Raw genomic sequence first — 12,416 nt, forward strand, 5'->3', positions numbered from 1 at the left:
GTCTCTTCACAGCAATAGAAAAATAACTAAGACACTAACACACTGCTCCTACGGGGGCAGGACACGAGGTTACCCTAAATTGTTGTATAAAAGCAATGATACCATAAGCATTGATTTATAAGATCCTTTGTGTGTGTGTGTGTGTGTTTCCATGATCACTGACAGAGTGAAGAGAGAGGGTGAAAAGTAGGAAGAGGTGGGTGAGGGTGGGGGGGATGGGGGTGGAGGGGTGGGGGGTGGAGGTGGGGGGGGGAATTAGTGCCTAAGAAAAGACAGTGGAGCAGGGATATTGTCATAGGACTTAGAGCCACAGCAAGGTTTGAGGTTTTATTCCAGACAAGATTTTATGATTTACTTCTCAAAGGTAGCCACCTGGAAAGTGGTTGGGAGGGAGCTGTGGGAAGCAAGAGATCCGGCAAAAACCTGGGTCGCCTGGCATCAGAAGGAGGCCTAGCTGGAGATCAAATTCTTAGCTGGTTATACGCAGGGGAAAGTAAATAGAACAGGAAATGCCCTGCTTCCTACAGTGGCCACCAGGGGGCACTCTGGAGAATGAGATGAGGGATACAAGGATCATTGCGCCTGGTAAGACAGGTGCAGCCTCTGCCTTCAGGGATTTAGCAAATAAGTGCAGGTACGGGTCATTGCAGCCTGTGTAGCGTCGTAAAGACTGGAGGCTTTGCACTCGAAACACTACTTTGTTACCTGGGTCAAGTGTTTTCTTTTCTCTTTGGCCCTCCAACCTCCCTTTCCCTCTGATCCTTCTCTAATTTCTTCTTTGGGAAAGGTTAGCAAGGAGCTTAAATGAGATCACTTTGAAAAACTCTGGCCCCAGCCCCTAGTTCTTTTTCTACCCCCAGCGAAAACAGGCTCAGTGAGAGTTTCTTTGGCTCATGGCTCCAGATTACAATCCACCACGGCAGGGAAGTGACGAGACAGAAATTTAGGGAGATGGTCACACTGGATCTACAGTTGAGAAGCAGATAGCAGTGAGCGCATGCTGCTACTCAGTTCTCTTTCTTTGCTTACACAGCCCAGGTTCCCAGGGAACGGTACCAACCATGGTGGTCTTTTCTGTTTAATATGTCAAGATAACACCCTCTACACACAAGCAGGACCAGAGGTCCATCTCCCAGGTGATTCTGTTTAGTTGATAACATAATCATCACAACTGGATTTTAAAAGGGAGTATTGACTTACATTTGGTGAATGGGTGGGAAAAGACCTCTTTCCCATTTGTCTTCTGGAATCCCTGCCAACTTTTCCTGCCAATCACGTGGGTTCTTCTTCAGCTCTGTAATGTCATTAACAGTGGAGAAAACTGGGCTCATTCAATCTGTGCAGTGGTTTGCCTGAATCATAAGCTTGGAGGAAGTGCAAATTAATTGCTTGCATATTTTTAATTTATTCTCTTTCAAAAGTTACCCCTTTAAAAGATAAAGCATTTATTTCCTCCATCCTTTGATTATCAGGGAATTTTTAATATACTAGGGAGAGTAGATGGAGGCATCCATTTATTTGATTAATGGATATCAAATTATTATGGTTAAGTTTATTGTTCTAGACCACATTTCTGTAGGGACATTAATAAATGTGATTGCTTTTGCTAGAATATTCGTTAATCCTGTGGTTTAGTGTGTTGATAATGGAACACGCTGTTCCACTGACTCTTAATGAGCCTTCCCTGCTGGCTAGCAGAAAAGCAAAGAAAATGATTTTACAAATGCGTATACAGCAGGAGGACTAAGTTTTCAAATCTCCTTACGCTCTCAGATGATGGCACAAAGGTACACTTGATTTGAACGTCGTTTTCTTTTCTTACAGGCTTTTCTCCATCAGCCTTTTAAAAATTTAACAGAGAAACCTGAAAAATGGTTGCTAAAGACTGAGTGGTGTCCCTCCCCATATTCTCAGAATGAAGTCTTAATCCTCAATGTGGTTGTGTGTGTGGATATGAGGCCTAAGGGAGGTGATGGCGGTTTTTAAAAAAATAATAAAGGTGAGTCCTTAATGCAGCTGAGCTGGTGTCCTTCTATAAAGAAACACTGCCAGAGTGGGGCTCTCTCTGTCTCTCTCTGTCTCTCTGTCTCTGTCTCTCTCTCTCTCTCTCTCTCTCTCTCTCTCTCTCTCTCTCTCTCTGTCTCTCTCTCTCTCTCTCTCTCTCTCTCTCTCTCTCTCTCTCTCTCTCTGCCCCTGCCATATGAGAAGGCAGCTGTCTGTAAGCCAGGAAAAGCTCTTGCTAGGAACTGACCCTACTGGACCTCGATCTGAAACTTCAGACATCAAGAGTGGAGAAAATAGCATTTCAGGAGAAGCCACCCAAGTCTGTGAGATGGTGCCAGGGCAGGTGACCAACAGTGCAGCAGACTTTGGAAATCCTAAAGCAATGCTCCTTGTTGTCTGTGGTTGCAAGGCTGTGCTGGGCTCGGAGACCTTAATTACAATCATTCGCTGAGTCGGCTTGGGGGTCTTGCCTTCTTTAGGGATCAGCAGCTCCAAGTGGATGAAGCCACATGATGACGAAAGCCTGCTTTGTTGATTCAGGTCACCCCACAGGTGTAAGGTGAGATAGTTTTATTCGCAACATCATCGGGGCTTTGCCCTTGTCTAGTCAAGGACAAATCAATGTTTGGCAAATAAGTGCCAAGTCAAATGTTAACTCCTATGTACACCTTGAATGTCTTCTGCCCCCAGAGAAATCTATACAGATCAATGCGTATGTATGCAGGGCTATCCTCCCCGCCCCCATCCCTTGTTGACAACATAAAATTAAAGCTTCTCTCTCAAGGAAGCTAGCTAAGCACGCACATTTGCCTACTCCTGTCCCAGAGACTGTCACTGTGTTGTTATTTTTAAAGGAGAGGGATAAAATTAAATCATCAAAGAGGACAGGAGAGGAAGTCAGCAATGAACAATATAAAGCTGGAAGACAGATAAGCAGAGCGGAGAAAGCAAAAACCCAGAACATAGGGAAGAGAAGGCAGATAAGGCCACGAGCTAGCTGCCTGGCAACAGCGTTGACAAGGACCTCACACCCAGAGAGACTCACACAGTGCTGCTCTCTGCTTTGTTATCACAATAAAATACCTGACTGTTTTATAGAGAAAAGAGTATTTAGCTTACATTTTGGAAGCTAAAGGTCTGGAATTGGGAGGTGTCATCAGGTCGGCAAGGGCTTCCTTCCTTGACTGTGAGCATCACGTAGCAGGTAGGATCATGGCTGGATGGTATGCAAACAGGAGAAATCATACGGTAAGATAGGAAGCCAGAGAGAATTCGGGGCTCAGGAGCACTCTGCCATGACACTCGCTTGAATGGGAACTAACGGGGTCCCACAGAACTACCTTAATCTCTTCTAAGGGCAACGGCCCCCATTGCCCAGTCACCTCCCATGAGCCCCCCTCTTTTAAAGGCCCACTTCCTCTCAGTTCTACCACACCGAATGCTAAACCTCCAATTCATAAGACACATCCCTGGGTCTTTTGGGTTTGGAGGCCAAACCACAGCACAAGATGCTCAGCACAAGATGTTCTCTGAGCCACAGCACAAGACAGTAGCTCACATGTTAGCCACAGCACAAGACAGTAGCTCACACGTTAGCTACCATATCATCACCCCTGCTTTATTATTTCACATTAAAATTACACACACGTAAGTTATTCTTTTTGTAGAACTATACAATATTTCATAACTTGTTCACCCATTCTTGTTTAAAAAGCTTTCAGATTATTTTCATTTGGGTTCCTTCCTTCAAGGATGTAATTCCCCGCCCCCCAAAAAAGGCACAACAAATTTCTTATATATTTATGGTATCTATATTGACATTTTTATTTTTATAAGTTACATTTTCAAAAGTAAAACTTCTGAGTCAAAATGCCTGTTATAAATTTCATTTTAATTTGCCTGCCAGCTGGTGTAGCATTTCCAGGAGCTACAGTAGCAGTACTGAGGCTCACCCATACCAATACTGAGGCTCACCCATACCAATACTGAGGCTCACCCATACCAATACTGAGGATCACCCATACCAATACTGAGGATCACCCATATTCCATTTTCCACTCAATGTTTATGTTGTTGTATTGTACTTCTCTGTTATGGCTGATGGTTTCTTGTCTTCCTGGCTTTCAAGTGTTTCAGTTTTTTTCTTTTCTTTTTTTTTTTTTCAAGACAGGGTTTCTTTGTGTAGCTTTGGCGCCTTTCCTGGAACTCACTCTGTAGCCCAGGCTGGGCTCGAACTCACAGAGATCCGCCTGCCTCCCAAGTGCTGGGATTAAAGGCGTGTGCCACCACCACCTGGCTCCATGCTGAGATTTTTTACAAATACTCTTCTAAATTTTTTTTGTTATTTTATTATTTATATTTATAATCTACCTGGGATTTGTTTTTTATTAGAGTATGAAATAATACATGGAATGATGATAGCTAACATTTACTGATAAATTTCTACATGTGGAAAAAATTCTGTATAGAGTTCACATAGATAAGAAAATTGAGTATTGTAGAATTTAAGGGATCATTCAAGCTCATGTATCTTCTAAGACTAAAAACTGAGACTTAAGCAAGCAATCTTACTCTGTGTTTTATCTCCTCCAATATTCAGATGAAGAGCTAACTAATAGATGCCCTTTTCCATTTTACTGAACCACTCATTCCATCGTGTGTGTGTATGTGTGTGTGTGTGTTTGGTATTAAGGATCATAGGGTGTCATACATGCTACAAGTGTGGAGCTACAATTCCCAGCCACCAAATTTCAAGCACCCAAATGTGGTCACTTTGTCTCTGGATTCCACTGCGTTTGGGCCACGGCAATACTGTTTTCATTCTATCGTTTCATGGTAAGCTTTGTTACCTCTTTGATAAGGTAAGCCATGGCAAAACCATCTAATAAATTCATAAATTTTGGATATTTATTCTATGCAAACATTCAAATCATTGGTCCAGTTCCAAAGGAAACAAGCCTGTGCATTTTGATTTGGATTGCATTAAGTGTGCCTATATTTGTTAAAAATTGACATTTATATATCAATCTCTCTCTTCAGTCATATGGTAGTACAATGTCCACTTATTTAGATTCTTTGATAAAATGTTAGACGTTCTCTAATTCTTCGTACTCTTATATGAATTTTCTAAGTTATCATTTTTGTGAATAGAATATGTTCACATATGTGTTACAGAATCACGGAAGGAAAGCTGACGATTTGTGTGCATGTGTCTTGCCATGAGCCTGACCTCTGTTTTTGTTTTGGAAACAGGGTTTCACTGCATAGCCCAAGTTGACCTCAAAAATCACAGTTCTCCTGTCTCAGCTCCTGAGCCCTGGGACATAGGCCTGTGCCACCAGAACTGGCTTCTACATGTTTAATGGAGTCTTGCTTGTTTAAAGCATACTGCAAAGGCTTGCTCCCTCTTCAGCTGTTAGATTTTTGGACAGAGAATGTCATTACTTCCTTTAAAAGCCGCCTGAAACAACTGCCCAACAGCACAGAGTGCTCCCCTCCGTGTCCCTGTTCATCTTAACAGCAGCCTTAAGTTTTCACTCCGAAGAACGACATGGCTGGCTGGAAACCAGTCACTGGTGGCTTCAGATAGCGTCCTGGTGCTCCTATTGTACTTAGAATTTATTATTATCGATGGGTTTGGTTTGCAGCTCAATGACAGAGCACTAGCCTAGTGTTCGGAATGCCCTAGGTTCAATGTCCCGAATGGGGAGAGGGGTGACTGCTTATTGGTTGTTTTTTGTTTGTTTGTTTTTGTTTATCTGGTTTGGGTTCTTTTAAGACAATGCCTCACTGTGTAGGTCTGGCTGGTCTGGAACATGTTATGTGGACTAGGCTGACCTCAAACTTGCAATCCTCCTGTCTTTGCCTTTCTAGTGCTGGGGTTCTAGGCCTGTGCCACCACACCCAGCCGGTTATTAGTTGTTGTTGATTTTTTTTTTTTTTTTTTTTTTTTTTTTTTTTTTGGTTTTTCGAGACAGGGTTTCTCTGTGTAGCTTTGTGCCTTTCCTGGAACTCACTTGGTAGCCCAGGCTGGCCTCGAACTCACAGAGATCTGCCTGCCTCTGCCTCCCGAGTGCTGGGATTAAAGGCGTGCGCCACCACCGCCCGGCTAGTTGTTGTTGATTTTAATCTAGTGTCACAATCACATAACTTCTGCCTTTACGTTTGTAACAATCTTGTGGACACTGTTGTATCTCCAATGCTGTGGAGTGCACCGTTGTGGAACATGCACTGTGTGGTCATCTCTGCACCTCGGCCATTCTGACAGCCTGTTTTCAGTACACTGTGTGATTCCACCGTGTTCTTAAAGCCACAAAAATCTACTACAAAATACACAGCACAAAAACTACAGAATGCTGTCTGTTGAGAAAACACACGTAAACAATTCTAAATAAAACAAGGAAATGCAATCCAGTGGTGTTAAAAAAAAAAAAAAGGCAGCAAATGACATAACTCCAAGCCAGAACAAGTAAACCAAAAAACATACACTAAAAGACTTGGAGGGGAAAAAGGCTAGATACACAAATGAAATCTCAAGAAAACCAGAAGCTACATGCCAACAACAGCCAGTTAGGACTGGGAGTGGGAAAATCCTGTTCATGTTTTTGAAAACATTTTCCCGAAGTCCTGGAGAACTTGTGACACGCGTGTTGAGAGTGGAAAGAAAGAACGGGTGGAGCCGTGCACGCCGTCCATGATTAATGCGTGTAAACCGTTCATGATAGAGCAGGATGCACGCTGACTCACTACGCCTCCCTCCTTCAGCCAGAGAAGGGCACGGCGGAATTCAAAACAGTCCCGGGACTCTCAGGAAATTACTGATCAAGCTTTGTTTCTTGAGAATTCCTGTAATTAAGGATTTATTTTCTTTGGTTCTTGCCTTGGCATCAAGGGGCATGACTGATGTCACCCCAAAGGTCTTCTGTATTGTCGCTGTAAAATTTATTTTTTTTAAGCTATACATATTGCTTGGCAATCCCTGTGGAAATGCAGAACTGAGCTGTCTCATTTGTGGAAATTTTCCTGTTTCTAGGAACACGTTCATTCATTTATGAGTTTGACCTATATTGGGCTCCCGTGATGTGAGGTACCAGTGACAGGACCAGAGTGGCAGTATGCTAGGCTGGAGCCCGCCCTCAGGAGCTTGGGGACTAATTGCATAAGGATGGTACTGCCAGATTGTGAGTAACTCACCACAGTCCTTTGCGGCCACAAAGTACAGTTGGTAACTGAAGAACCATCTTAACGCTTGACTGCAGAAATTTTGTTTTTGTTTTTGTTTGTCAATCATAGATTTTTATTGTTAGAGTCCATATCTACTAATGCAGTCCAACTCTGTTCCCACTGATACCTTGACTGCATGTTTTTCTTTTCTTAAGCAGGGAGAAGCTGTATTTCCTCTCTGCCCTTTCTCTAGGGCTGAGGCCAGAACACATTAGCTGCCTTTAAGGTGGGCCCTGACCCAGACTGCATGCATGCACACACTGGTGTGAACCCAGGGTCCCGGCTAGAGGTCCCCACACATCTGGGAATCCCTGTTGGGATAAGCAGGGAAAGCCTGGCACCACCTTTACATTGACAGAGGAGTGAAGGGAAACATCTAGGGGGTTGGTTTTGGTTTTAATTTTCTTAAAAGGAAATCTGTTAAACCAGGAGCCACCCACCCACTGTCCACATACTTCACGTTCTAATTCCAGTCTTGGGGATTTACAGGAAGTAAACCAATGAAACATTTTAACCGGCCCACCACATTCTTTGCCCATCGAGCACTCCCAGTGGGTGAGCCATTGAGATGGGATGGCAGGTCGCCGAGACACCTACAGTGAGCAGAACACGTGCTGCTCCTTTGAGGCAGTAGTGCCATTAGAAACAGAACATGGGGTGGAATTCACACATGGCCGGTAAACGCACGAAACAGCTTTAGCTTGATTAAAAACGACTTAAAGAGAATTTTGAATAATGCCAATGGTTTAGGAAGCAATTAGCCGTCTTTCCCCCGAAATTCTTTCCTTGAACAAAACCGACACCCTTTTATGCGAACTAGAACAAGCGATGACTGACATCTTGGTGAGCTCTTCTTGCCAGACATGAAGGGAAGAACAGAAGCCACTCCTTCATGATGGAGTTGTCAGTCTGTGCCTAGCTCCAGTTTTTCCAGGTTCTGTGGCCTGCCACCTTGTCCCGGCCAGTTCTGCGTCAACTTGACACAAACTAGAGTCATCTAAAAGGAGGAAATCACAGTTGAGAAAATGACTCCATAAGGCCCAGCTGTAAGGCGTTTTCTTAATTAGCGATTGATGGGGGAGGGCCCAGCACATGGTGGGTGGTTGTGGTGGTTTCAATGTGATTGGCCCCCATAAGCTCATGGGGAGTGGCACTATTAGGAGGTGTGGCTTTGTTGGAGTAGATATGGCCTTGTTGGAGGAAGTGTGTCACTGTGGGGGTGGGCTCTGAGGTCTCATGTATGTTCAAGCCACATCCAGTGTCTCAGACCACTTCCTGTTGCCTAGCAGTCAAGATGTAGAACTCTCAGCTCCTTCTCCAGCACCATGTCTGCCTGCATGCCACCATGTCGCACCACCACAATAATGGACTGAACCTCTGAAAATGTAAGCCAATTAAATGTTTCTCCTTTGTAAGAGTTGCCATGGTCACGGTGTCTCTTCACAGCAATAGAAACCCTGAGACAGTGGTACCACCCCGGGCTGGTGGTCCTGGGTTCTATAAGAAAGCAGGCGGAGCAAAGCATGGGAGCAGGCCAGTAAGCAGCATCCCTCCGTGGCTTCTGCACCAGCTCCTGCCTCCAGGTTCCTGCCCTGTTTGAGTTCCTGTCTTGACTTCCTTCAGGGATGAACAGTGCAGTGGAAGTATAAGCCGAATAAACCCTCTCCTTTCCGTTTCTTTGGTCCTGGTGTTTCATCACAGCAATAGTGACCTTAACTAAGACACACCCTCCACATATCTCACTGAGGGGAGCTGTTCAAATCAACCCTGATTCCTTGTCCCACATTCCAGGTGCTGCTTCCATCTTTCTTCCACAGATGCTGCCAGGGTTTCTCCTGAGGAGGTTGACTGTTGGTACCCAGGCAGGACGTCTCCTTTCTGAGTTCTCCTCCGGAGTGGCTTCCTCCCGGAAACTTCCCGTTGAGCTTCCCCAACACTTAATTTTTCCCCCTGCAGTGAACTGATTGCCCCCTGCAGTGAACTGGTTGCCCAATGTCAGCCCACTTCCAGGGGTTCATCCCTTTCGGTCTCAATGACTTTTCCCATTCAGGCACACCTATTAAAAGATGAATGTCCTGGGAAGGGCACCGTCTCAAACTCCTATTTCATAATACAGTACTCAGGCTTCTTGTTGCTTAAAGGGGGCACTGAAGTAATAGAACTGTCTTCCTCTCACTGGCACCTTTCTGTGGCTGGCATACCTCACATGTCAGTCTTCATGAGAACCCCTACAGAAAAGCCACAAGGTGAAAGAGGTTAGAGGACTTTCACGACATTCTATGTCTAGTCCATGACAAAGCCAGGCTGTATGTGTAACCAACCGTCTTATTAAATAAGAAACAGAACCAATGTAAAGAAGAAAGCCAAGAGGTCAGAGCTCAGAGCTAAAACCTTACCCTTCCTCCTGTGGTGGTCCTAGCTCTCCGAAAGAGACCTACTTCCTGTGTGTTTGTCTTTATATAGTCTTTCTGTTCTGCCTTCTCATTGATTGTAAACCCAAACACGTGACTGCCTCATCACTGGCTGTAAGTACAGCCCCCCAGGTCTTAAAACTTATGTCTCCAATGCTGGCTGTATCCCTGAACACACAGAGATCTACCTAGCTCTGTCTACCAAGTGCTGGGATTAAAGACGTGCACCACCACCGCCACGCTCTTGCTATGGCTCTAATAGCTCTGACCCCCGGGCAACTTTATTTATTAACATACAATTAAAATCACATTTCAGTACAAATAAAATACCACCATACCAGGCTTCAAGCCCAGGCCAGTCTGACTTGAAAGCGAAGGTTCTTTGAACCCCACTCTCTGTGCACCCAGGGAAGTCTCCAAGAACCAGGATGATGGCCAGAAGCGCAGCTTGAGTTCACCCTTCACACCTCCAGACTGTGTGAGGGAGCTGCCCAGCAGAAAGGAACGGAAGAGGCTGAGGAAGCAGGCTACCTCAGCTGCACCCAGGGACCGCTGCCATGCTGTCTTGGTTCCCGGCTCGATGCACATGTAGGCTGTCAGTCATTTATGAAGAGAAGAAAGGACCAAGTGTGGTCCCCAGGCTTCACACGCAGAAGCAAGCACAGGACTCCTCTCTCCTCTGCCATACCTGTTCGCAGGCAGCTCTGGGCTGGGGAAAGTACGGTGAAATGTTTATGACCGAGCTGCAGGACTGGTCCACGGGAAGTTAGACTCGCCTACATTGGGAGGTTGAATTTACAGATGGAAGGAGGGAATACATTCTGCAATCAAGACTAAATATTATCATCATGGGCTCTGCCACAACAGTAAACATGCAGAACACAGAGAGGACCCATGACCTTAGGAACAAGGCTTCTGAACAGGTCAGGCCACGAGGCATAAACTGTCCTTTGCCCAGGAGCTGTCACCAGCGGCGACCTCTCCATGTCACCACACTAAAACACACAGATGCAAGCTCTTACAAATACAAGACTATCTACGTTTATTGCTGCCACACCAGGAGAGAGGAAATCCAGCCTCACCGAAGCCTAATCCTCCCTTACTTGTCTGTTGTCGGTGCTGAGCTCAGCTCTTCCGCGCACCACCTTTCAGAGTTTCATTTCTCAGAGCCTGTTTTCTTCCTGAGCTCTGGGCTCCAGCACGGGACTCGGGGACTCACTTTCAGCATTGGTGCTCCTGGGGAGGCTGTCAGGTCACCTGGCCCCCGAAGAAAGCACTATGTCTATCAGCATCAGAGAAAAACACACTCCGCAAACCTGCTTGCAACTGAGGTCTGGGGGCTCCCTCTAACCCTTTCCCAAACAGGGTTTTGCCACTGGGCCAAGTGTGCATCCCTGTAGCAGGCCCACGCCAACAGTCAGTGCAAGAGGCAGACATGGCTTCCACGTAAGCCCAAGTTTCCCTCTGTGTCTGCATGCTTGGTTGTGCTTTACCAGGGCCCAACATCATTGCACCGTGATCTTAGAGGCCCATTCCACATTTGAAACGCCTAGTGTTTAAAGCCAGCTTTTCTTGAGGAGGATGCTGACGCTAAAAGCTCAGACCAAAGGCAAAGAGCGTAGATTTTTCATATGACACTGTATCTGCACTCACATTTATTGTATTTCTGGAAAGGTGAGAACACAGTGAGACTCTGCTGAACAGTGGGGATGCTAAATGATGCTATTAATAGAAGAGATTTCAAGAATTCCCTTTGATACAAACTACTTTGTTCGAACTGACCTTTAAAATTCAAATTAAAACCCTGCGACTCTTTCTACCAACATGTTCTGTGTTCTATGTCGTTTCTTTCCAGATAAATCACCAGTCTAGCACATCCACACGCCTTGTTCTAGAAGCTCAGCTGAGTGGGGGTGGAGGATGTGGCATGCATTGCTTTCTGGTTTTCCTCCCCCCCCCCCCCCCGAGGTCCCCAAGTGATGGATGAAGAGCAGAAACCACTGCCCTAGTCTCTGAGGTTCACAGCCAACAGCTTTTGTGTTTTCTATTTTTGGGTTAGCAGGTCTGGGTTGTGGAGACTATGCCAGACCACTGTCGATACATATACTCCTAGCTGAGCCTAGGCTCTGGGTTTTGGAAGAGCCTTAAATAACTGTATTTCAGTGTGTGTGTGTGTGTGTGTGTGTGAGAGAGAGAGAGAGAGAGAAAGAGAGAGAGAGAGAGAGAGAGAGCGAGCGCTCGCGCGCTCGCACTTGAGCATTTGGGAATCAAACTCAGCTGGTTAAGCTTGATGACAAGTACCTGGACCTCCGGAGCCACCTCACCGGCGCATGGATGCTCATCGGTTGCCCGCTGTGCACCAGGTACTGGAGAAAGAGCACTGCGCAAAGCCCCTGCCTTTATAGATCTTATATTTCATCAGACCAAAAAGAAAGTGGGTAAAAAACGTATCACACCCCATAGCGAAAGCATGGGTGACGCCCAGCAGAGACTGAATGGGGAGAAACTGGAAGAAGAGCCTGTGAGGCAGAGAGGTAGAGGGTGACCAGTGCAAGGGTCCTGGGGCAGCTCACAGTCTACCAGAGGACTAAGGAAAAGCCCCTCCTCTCCAGAGCACATGCCTGGCTCAGGACCTGGTGGCAGGGCATGGCTGACTCTGTAGATCAGAGCCCCCCCCCCCACTGGGCAGGGGACAGCTTGGGCACAGCCACAGGGAGCCCTTCCTAGTGACACACATTGGTGACCTAGAGGAACCACAGGAAGGCTGATATAGCCAGA

The sequence above is a fragment of the Peromyscus leucopus genome, chromosome 7 (assembly GCF_004664715.2).
Source record: "Peromyscus leucopus breed LL Stock chromosome 7, UCI_PerLeu_2.1, whole genome shotgun sequence".
Taxonomy (NCBI): domain Eukaryota; kingdom Metazoa; phylum Chordata; class Mammalia; order Rodentia; family Cricetidae; genus Peromyscus; species Peromyscus leucopus.